This window comes from Taurulus bubalis (assembly GCF_910589615.1).
Source record: "Taurulus bubalis genome assembly, chromosome: 12".
NCBI lineage: Eukaryota > Metazoa > Chordata > Actinopteri > Perciformes > Cottidae > Taurulus > Taurulus bubalis.
In genome coordinates, this window is record NC_136600.1 from 9,142,235 (window position 1) to 9,150,694 (window position 8,460).

Here is an 8,460-nt window from a genome sequence, read left to right on the forward strand (position 1 = left end):
CACACCTACACACACACAAAGACACACACTTGCTGTAATCTACAGGGAGTTTATCATCTAAATACTCCAAATCCTTCACATAGGACTTCACATATGGGCCTGCACAAGTATCTCAACACGCGTATGTGTGTGTGTGAGAGAGCGAGTTCACCTTCACCCAGTGTCAGAAATCCCCAAAAGCCGACAGGAGGCGTAAAGCGCTCACGGCGGCTTTACCAATAAAAAACCCCGCACCAATCGAGAGTTGTTGCAGCTTTGCGTTTCGTTCTCTCGGCCGCATAGGATGATTCGAGGGCGAGGCGAGTTCATTGAGTTTGTCCCCTGATCCCAGGTCCTACACCTGCCCCCTGAGACCCTTGGGAGACGCCCATGACAAGGGATCATCCTCCCTTATCACAACGTCTCCTGACAGTCGATGGTTCAGTTTCATATACTTTTTAATTTGAAAGGTTTGCTTGCTTCTTCCTGGTTTGAATCTGAACTCTCTTTGGCTGTGTTTGGTACGAGTTGTTTTTTATTTCAAAATAATATGCACACTTTAGAGAAACATCACTGCCCTTTTAGGTTTAGTTGTATTAATGTCTTCTGTTGGTCTTGAAAACCTTTTAAATTTGATATTTTTCACCTTTGTTTCTTTGTAAATTACTTTGTGGCGAAGTGGTTTGAAATATGTTCTCTAACTAAAGGAAGAAATGCAAAATAACAAGCTCAAATCCAGTAATTCTGGGGACATAAGGAGACTGAACATAGTTCAAAATCTTAAAAAAAAACTGCTCAGAAAAAACATCTGCAGATATGTTAAACCTCTCAAGGTCCAACTAATCAAAACAGCAGAGTTTGTCGTTCTCTTAAATTAATTCAGTGCTCATTTAAATCGGCAAAACAATAGTATTTCATCTTTAAAGTTTTATGTTTCACGACCGTTTCACAAAATGCATCATATAACTTTGTGAAATATGACAACAAGTATCACACATTTTAGTGAACATTCTCCCTCAAACATCGAGTTATTAACCTTTACACCAGCGGGACGTTGCGTAATGCACACTTTAAATGGTAGGGAGGTTTATAAAAACCGGCCGAAGGTCACCCACCCCCCATCCACCCACCCGCCCAGTGTAATCTGACTAAGGAAGGGTCAGCAGGTTCTTAGGACAGTTTGCAGGGTGACTGAGGTCACTCTTCTCAACCTGTAGGGTGATATTAACCTTCTAATACCCAACCCGGCACATAAACCCTGCAAGGTCAGGGAGACACACGCTCACATAGACTAACTATGTATTTGCACACGCACATCAACACACACACCGGGGTTGTGACGGCCCCCCTAAGTATTTGGTTCCTTGAGATCTCCCAGGTTAAGTAGATAAAAATAAGTTGGTGGTCTGATCCAGAACGGGTTCAGATGGAGATGAACCGGCTGGGGAACCACTTCACGACTTCTTCTCCTTCTATTAACAGTGTCAACATTTGGTTCATCTTTTGAAAGAAATGGAGGAGGGTCAATGAGGATTTTTAAGCTCTCAAGAGGATGAAAAAAAAAAGCTGAAAAAGGAGAGTGCAGGAAACATTTGAGGATTCAAGAGAAATGCGTGTCTCGAATCTTGTTTATGGATGAGGAGAGCACTGCCGGCTCCAGCGGAGAGCATTGAACTTTACTTTCCAAATACAGAAAGTGGTGCTGCAGTCCCCCTGACCTCACGTGAGCCTTTGATGAAACACAACACATCGATGTAATGCACATCTGTCTCTTGTGTTTATCGCTCGTCACAATGGCGTCTTTTTTTAGAGACGATGAAATGTGGGAAGAGGAAGGGGTTCAACCCTCTGAGGAGCTCATGAGTGTTGAGTGGATCTCGTTAGAAACCGGCAAAGAGAAGAAATACAGAGCGTTGAAGATCAGTTCACTATAGTCATGATAGTCATGTGTTCAGTATAGTGAGAATGCATGTGTGTGGAAACGGCACTTTTTTTTTAACAGAAAGCCGAACCGGATGTTTGACATTTAACCCTCAGGTCTAATGAAAGACAGTCTCAGACTCTGCTGCATCTTTTTTGGACCAGTCAACATCCAGCATATCCAGCGTTGTAAGATATGGAGACAAGGGACAGGGAGGACATTTTTAATTGGAAGAGTAAAGTACAGTTTTTGACACCCAAACACACACCTGTGGTGCATTATTCTGCTCAAATGTACAAACAACCCACGAGCTAATGAGTTTTTTAAATGATGGGAAGGAGTTGAAGCCCCTTTTCATGCATGCACTGGCACCCTGACTGTACCTCCATATTACCAAGTGGAGCTGTATGTGAGAACACACATTAATACTTGTCAAGAAGGCGCGAAACTGGAAGAAAGCTAGAAGGAGGGTCATTCACACGACGACACCAACAAAAAGGCCTCACAACGACAACATTCGGAATATCTGTCAGCGGGCGGCCGACAACGAATTTGTCAGACAAAAATTTAAAAAAAGGTACGAACTGGCCTCCTGCAAGCTCTACCGAGGTGCTACCAGCGTGCAAAAAACTGTTTTGTGCTACATGTGTGAAAGAGAAAATCAGTTAATTAAAAAATAAACAAAAGAGCTCAGACAACCTACATTTGATTTGATTGGATGAATTCATGCACACACCCCAGTGTGGGATAGGTTTTACAGGAAGAGAGAGGAATTTGTGATATAAACATACTTAAAATGAAATATGCTATCTATATATATATATATATATATATATATATATATATATATATATATATATATATATATATATATAGCATACATTTGATAGAGACAGGTAAGTTTAATTAATTGTACTGTACAAGTTTTTTTTTAAATTAATGAACACTACCTGATAACAGCACTCATGAACTTCGAATGTGATAAGTAATATGGTTTATGACATGTATAGCTTTACGTTGTGTATATACTGTACACTAAATCTCATTTCAACACAGATTAGAGAGATTGAAGGATGATTTGAAGACTTGTTTTTGTCACCGTGCATAACTAGCTTCAAAGCTTTTCTTTGTTAGGTATTTGACTCGATTCACTCACTTTTGAAGCTCGGGTAATATTTCAGAACCAATTTACTTTTAATCCCATCTGCATGTGGATTCATAGTCTCTTTCCTCTGCTTTGTTGTTGGACGTTGCATTAAAGGACATCAAAAGAAGAAGAAAAAAAGGCCCATCAATCTCACACACTTTCCCTCTGTATCTCTTTTTATTAGTTTCTTGTCTTTTACCTTCTCAGTCTGCTCCACACACACACACACACACACACACACACACACACACACACACACACACACACACACACACACACACACACACACACACACACAGCACAGGTCGGGTGCGTTTGATTTATCCTACTTAGTTTCCTTCCATGGCTCATTTCCATAAATCACATGTCAGTGTGTTTGTAGCCAGAGGGACGTTAACAAGAGGCCGCAGTCCAAACAGAGAGCACATTAAAAAAAAAATCTAAAAAACACTCCCGATACACACAGCGCCGACCGGCTCCACTGCCACATCCATCAGCGCAGAGAAAGAGAGAGAGAGAGAGAGAGAGAGAGAGACAGAGAGAGAGAGAGAGAGAGAGAGAGAGAGAGAGAGAGAAGAGTAGAGTTGTTTTGTCATCTGCAGAGCGCTGTTGAAAGAAAGTGTGTGTGTGTGTGTGTGTGTGCGTGTGTGTGTTTGAAGTGTGCTTGTGTCCTCCACTTTCTCAAGTCGGACCACATGGCGAGCTGAAGGGGGAGGGCGAGTTCAGCCCGAGATGTGCGTGTGTTTGCTTACGCTCACATGCACCAGAAGTCCTCTTGGGGTAAAAGTTCACCTACGAGCGGGCTTAGGGGCTCGGGCGGCGGCCATCATTTCCATGGAAACGGAGCCACTTAGACGCTCCTTCCTGTGTTGTTGTCCTATGTGTGTGTGTGTGTGTGTGTGTGTGTGTGTGTGTGTGTGAAAGAGAGTGTGTTTCCCACGCTGCTGGGATTGAATCAGATACTATCTACTGTCTTTCCACTCCCCCCTTTCTGTTTACTAAGCACTTCCTCTCTGCCCTCAAGGGTCAGAGGTCACCCAGTAAACAGGGATTGGAGTCTGGCCTTGAGTTTGGCCTGGACTGCTTTTTAAAGTCTTCAAATAAAGATCTGAGCGTGCAGATGCTCCGCTGAACGTCCTTCTTCTGGTTCGACTTCACTCCTGCATTAAATCAGATCAATCAGGGTGCTCAGAGGCCATCAAGCTCTGTGGCTCCCGACCTATTTTACCCCTTAATAAAGCAATTTCTACTTCATTACTCCTTTTAACCATGACAAAACAGCGCAGAACAGATCCACCGCTTTCGTTGTTACCTTTCACAATAAAAGTCCAGGACATATATAAAGCGTAACTGTTTCCCATTAAAATGGGAAACTCAATAAAATATTTCACAGCAGCTTTGGGCTTCACAACAGTTGACCTCAGACAGGCTGCTCCGGGTCAACGGGATCCTCGTAGTTGGAATCTATTCAAACATATTTATTAAAAAAGTGTTGTTACTGTTGCACATGAATGGTTGTAGAATGTATTTCCCATTTTCATGGTGTTCAAGTTCCAGTTTTAAAGATCTTTCGAGGATCATGTAACCACTCACTGGGCTAATTTCAGACAGATTCAGTGTTTTCTTGTCCCCGACAGTCATTATTATAAAAGCTCTTTGTTTCTAATGCGGTTTGTCCGAGAGGGAACGCGTGTGTGTTCAGGTCTTCAGCTTTGCCTTCATCCTTATTTATATCTTCATACCTTCATTGACGCTGAGATGAAAGACAACCGTGGACATTTCTTCTTTTTTTTTGGGCCCAACCCCGAGACGAGCATTTTCCTTCAGCGTGACACTTGACGCTCTTTAAGTTCATCAAAAGAGAAACCTCCAATGGCCGGTGAGCCTTTACAGATAGAAACATCATGTGTCCTTCTGGGATTGATGACACACACACAATGTTCCCCTCAGGAGCGGTTTGTGGCCCTGAGCACTGCCAACATCTTGACTTATTAACTGCCTCTGTGACAGATGTGTCTCTGTGTGTGTGTTGATTGTAATCCCTGCTGCTCCGATTAGCAACACACAATCCCTCCGTTCCCTGCAAGACAAGCTGTCATCTCAGAAAGGAGAAAAGAAAAAAAACTGAGGAGAGATGAAGGAGAGGAAGAGGAGTAAAATCAACAGAAAGTGAAACAAGAGAGACAGAGAGAGAAAGAGAGAGAGAAAAAATGACAGGTGGGAAAGGATAAAAGAAATAGTGTAGAGGTGGACAATGGAATGAGGGATAACACATTATTTTGTCATACTCTGTCCTAAAACTAATCCTAAAACTAATAAATTTGAGTTGATTTGAGAATGCAGTTCAGTTGCATGGGAACTTAATTCATTTGTGTTCATCGGAGACGGTGTTGCACAAAAAGAGAGAATAGAAGAGACGAGAGAAAGAGAAAGCAATAAAGATACGGGGCTGATACAGGAACAGAAAGAAACAGAGGAAGTGATGAAGAGATAAGGAGGAAAACGGGGAGCGATGAAGAGATACGAGAGGGAGAGTTTGCCCTCTGTAAATACCAGACTTCCTCATAAACTCTGCTTCATATAAACACCCCTTTTTTTCTCACAGTGGAAACAGAAATTAAAATACATCACATCTGAGACATCAAGAACAAAAGTGCAAAACAAAGCAAATGGATATTCCACTTAGCACGCAATGTTGTCCAATTTTTTTTTTAAAGACAAACAATATTTGAGCGCTGTGACAACAAAACACGTAAATACCAGTGTGACTAAAAGTTGACATTTAAAGGCTTGAGCAACAGCGTGACCGCAGTTGGACATAATTTGCGATTTGAGTATTCCCAGCAGGCAGGGCCGCTCCCTGTGGCGGGTTTTATCTTCAGATATACAGATAAAAGGGACAGACGCAGCAGAATGTAAAAAACATCTTCTACTTCTATCTTGTCTGAGAGGGAAACGTGTCACGAGTACATTTTATAATCGAGTGAATCATGAAAAGCAGCACTGGTTGAGCCGCAAAGAGGTTCTCGCCGTTCGGCTCACCGTCTGCTCGCTGATTAAAGACCCGGAGGACGGGCAAGAATCACCTGCAGTAAAAACACCTCCAGGTCCCACACTGAGGGAGAGAGAGAGAGAGAGAGAGAGAGAGAGAGAGAGAGAGAGAGAGAGGCCTTGACCTGCTATCTCAACTCTCCCGCTTGTTTTTTGCCCTCAGCCGTCTCACTTTCTCGCAGGATTTGGGAGTTTTTCTCTTTTTTTTTTTCTTCACGTTCATGTAATCCCAAACTCTTGAAACCTCCCCGTCAGAAAAGGGGGAGGGGCCGGGCAGGTGAGCAAGGAAGAGGTCGGGAACTCTCAAAGATTTCCCTTAATTTTGTCCACATATGTTGGGTTAAATACGGCAAAACTACAAAATGTCTGACCAACTAATGCAGTGAAACAGGATCCATGAAATGCAGTCTTTAGAATGGAAATACATACATCTACCTGACTTCATGGTACAACACCAGTGTTGTTAGAAAGAGAAGAGGTGGAGAGGAAGGAAAAGGAGGATGAGGAGGAGGAGCAGATAGGCAAGAGACAGAAACCCAGAACAAAAACAAAGACAGCGAGAGTGAGCTAGTCCAAGTGATAGTTACCTGGCCTTGCAGCCTGTAATTCATGTCCTGATGACAAGGGACTGTCTCTCACAATCTCGATGGAGCCACGGAGCCACGCCCCCTTTCAACCCACTCTTTGATCTCTGACGTCCTGGACCTTTTTTAAATTGACGGTGTGTTTGCTACCAAGACACAGGTCGGCTGGTTTACTACTGCTGTGTGAACCCAAAATAAAACTATTCTGCTGTTATTCAATTGCAATAAAAAGTTTCCAAAAAACCTACATAATGACCAATGACAAAGACACATGTTGTTGATTGAAGAATGCAATGTGGTTGATATCTTGATGAGGCTTTGTCTGACAGTGGTTTTAACGCAATTAGCAGATTCCGTAGGTCGCAAGCTGTCCAGAAAGGTGCACCAATCATGTGTGGCATCAAGCTAGGGATATACAAATTGATATGTTCATAACTTGGGGAGCTCTCTTGAGTCACTTTTGAGTACTTTGAGTCATATTGAAGGTTTATGGAAATATTTATGGTTGAATTGTGTTATAAACATGTAAACTGGACTTATATGCTTTTGTAAGGCCAGTTTATTTTTGCTATGTCACATCAGTAGCTTTGGTATCGATTCATTGGAGTACGAGGACTTGGAGAGTGAGGAAGACCTCCTGATGAAGAATTCTGCCCCCTGGGGTTAATAAGGTTAAGACACTGTCTATCGCTGAACGAGGCAACACAATGGTAAATAAGCGTATTGCAATATTTAGAGATTTGCCATTTGTGTGTCTGTGTTGACATTCGGCAAAATTAATTAAAAGGGGTTTTACTCTTGTGCACAGTTCCTTTGTTTTTACTTTAAAAAACAGAAATTCTGAAGCAACTGGAGTCTTAAGGATTGGCTCTTTAATCGCTGACGAGGAACTGTTGTGGGATGTTTTTTACAGAAAACAGAACGAGGAAAATGCAAAACTGTAGCCGTGATCATCATGTTGCCACAGGACAGTTTTTCAGAGCAAAGGTTGATTATAATGGAACCTTTGGGTACGATTACCTTCATTTTCTCTACTTTAGATAATACGGTTAAACCCAGGGATTTATTTAAATCCCGTCTGAGCATCTGACCGCTCGTGTTGAGGCCACAAAACGTTTTTGAATGGTGCTTCGGCTCAGCTGCTCTTCTACTTCTCGGAGATGAGGATGAGCTGTTTGTGACGGGTTCAGATCAGCCTGCCCCGAATCTCAGTCATTAAATATTAAAACAGAGAAACTGAAGACTGGCAGAGGGGCCACTCCTCCAGCAGTCCTCTCTCTGCCTTAAAGGGAGAATGTACACACACACACACACACACACACACACACACACACGGGGGTCCTCCTCCCCTCCATATTGACGGTAGCCTCTGGCGAGCTGTAAAGCAGCAGGTTGGTGGGTTTTTAAGGGTGTGGACATCCCAAACTATTGACTGGTGCAGCGCAGCAGCGCCACGGTGAAATTAGCAAGATGGCGACTCCTTGGGAGCGACATATGTTTTACGGTCTGCCTGAGCTCCCCCCCCCCCCCCCACACACACACAGTGCCCTCCCCTCCCGCCAACACCTCCTCAGGTCAAACAAATCCCTTTCAAATCTGGGCCTGCAGCCTCCACACAGGGGGTAAGGCGGGGTGATTGTGTGTGTGTGTGTGTGTGTGTGTGTGTGTGTGTGTGTGTGTGTTTGCATGAGTTGGTATGTGTGCATGAATTCCTGGATGGTCTCTTACATTCTTTCGATTGAATAGAGTCTTTCTCTCACATCCTGTAATAATATACA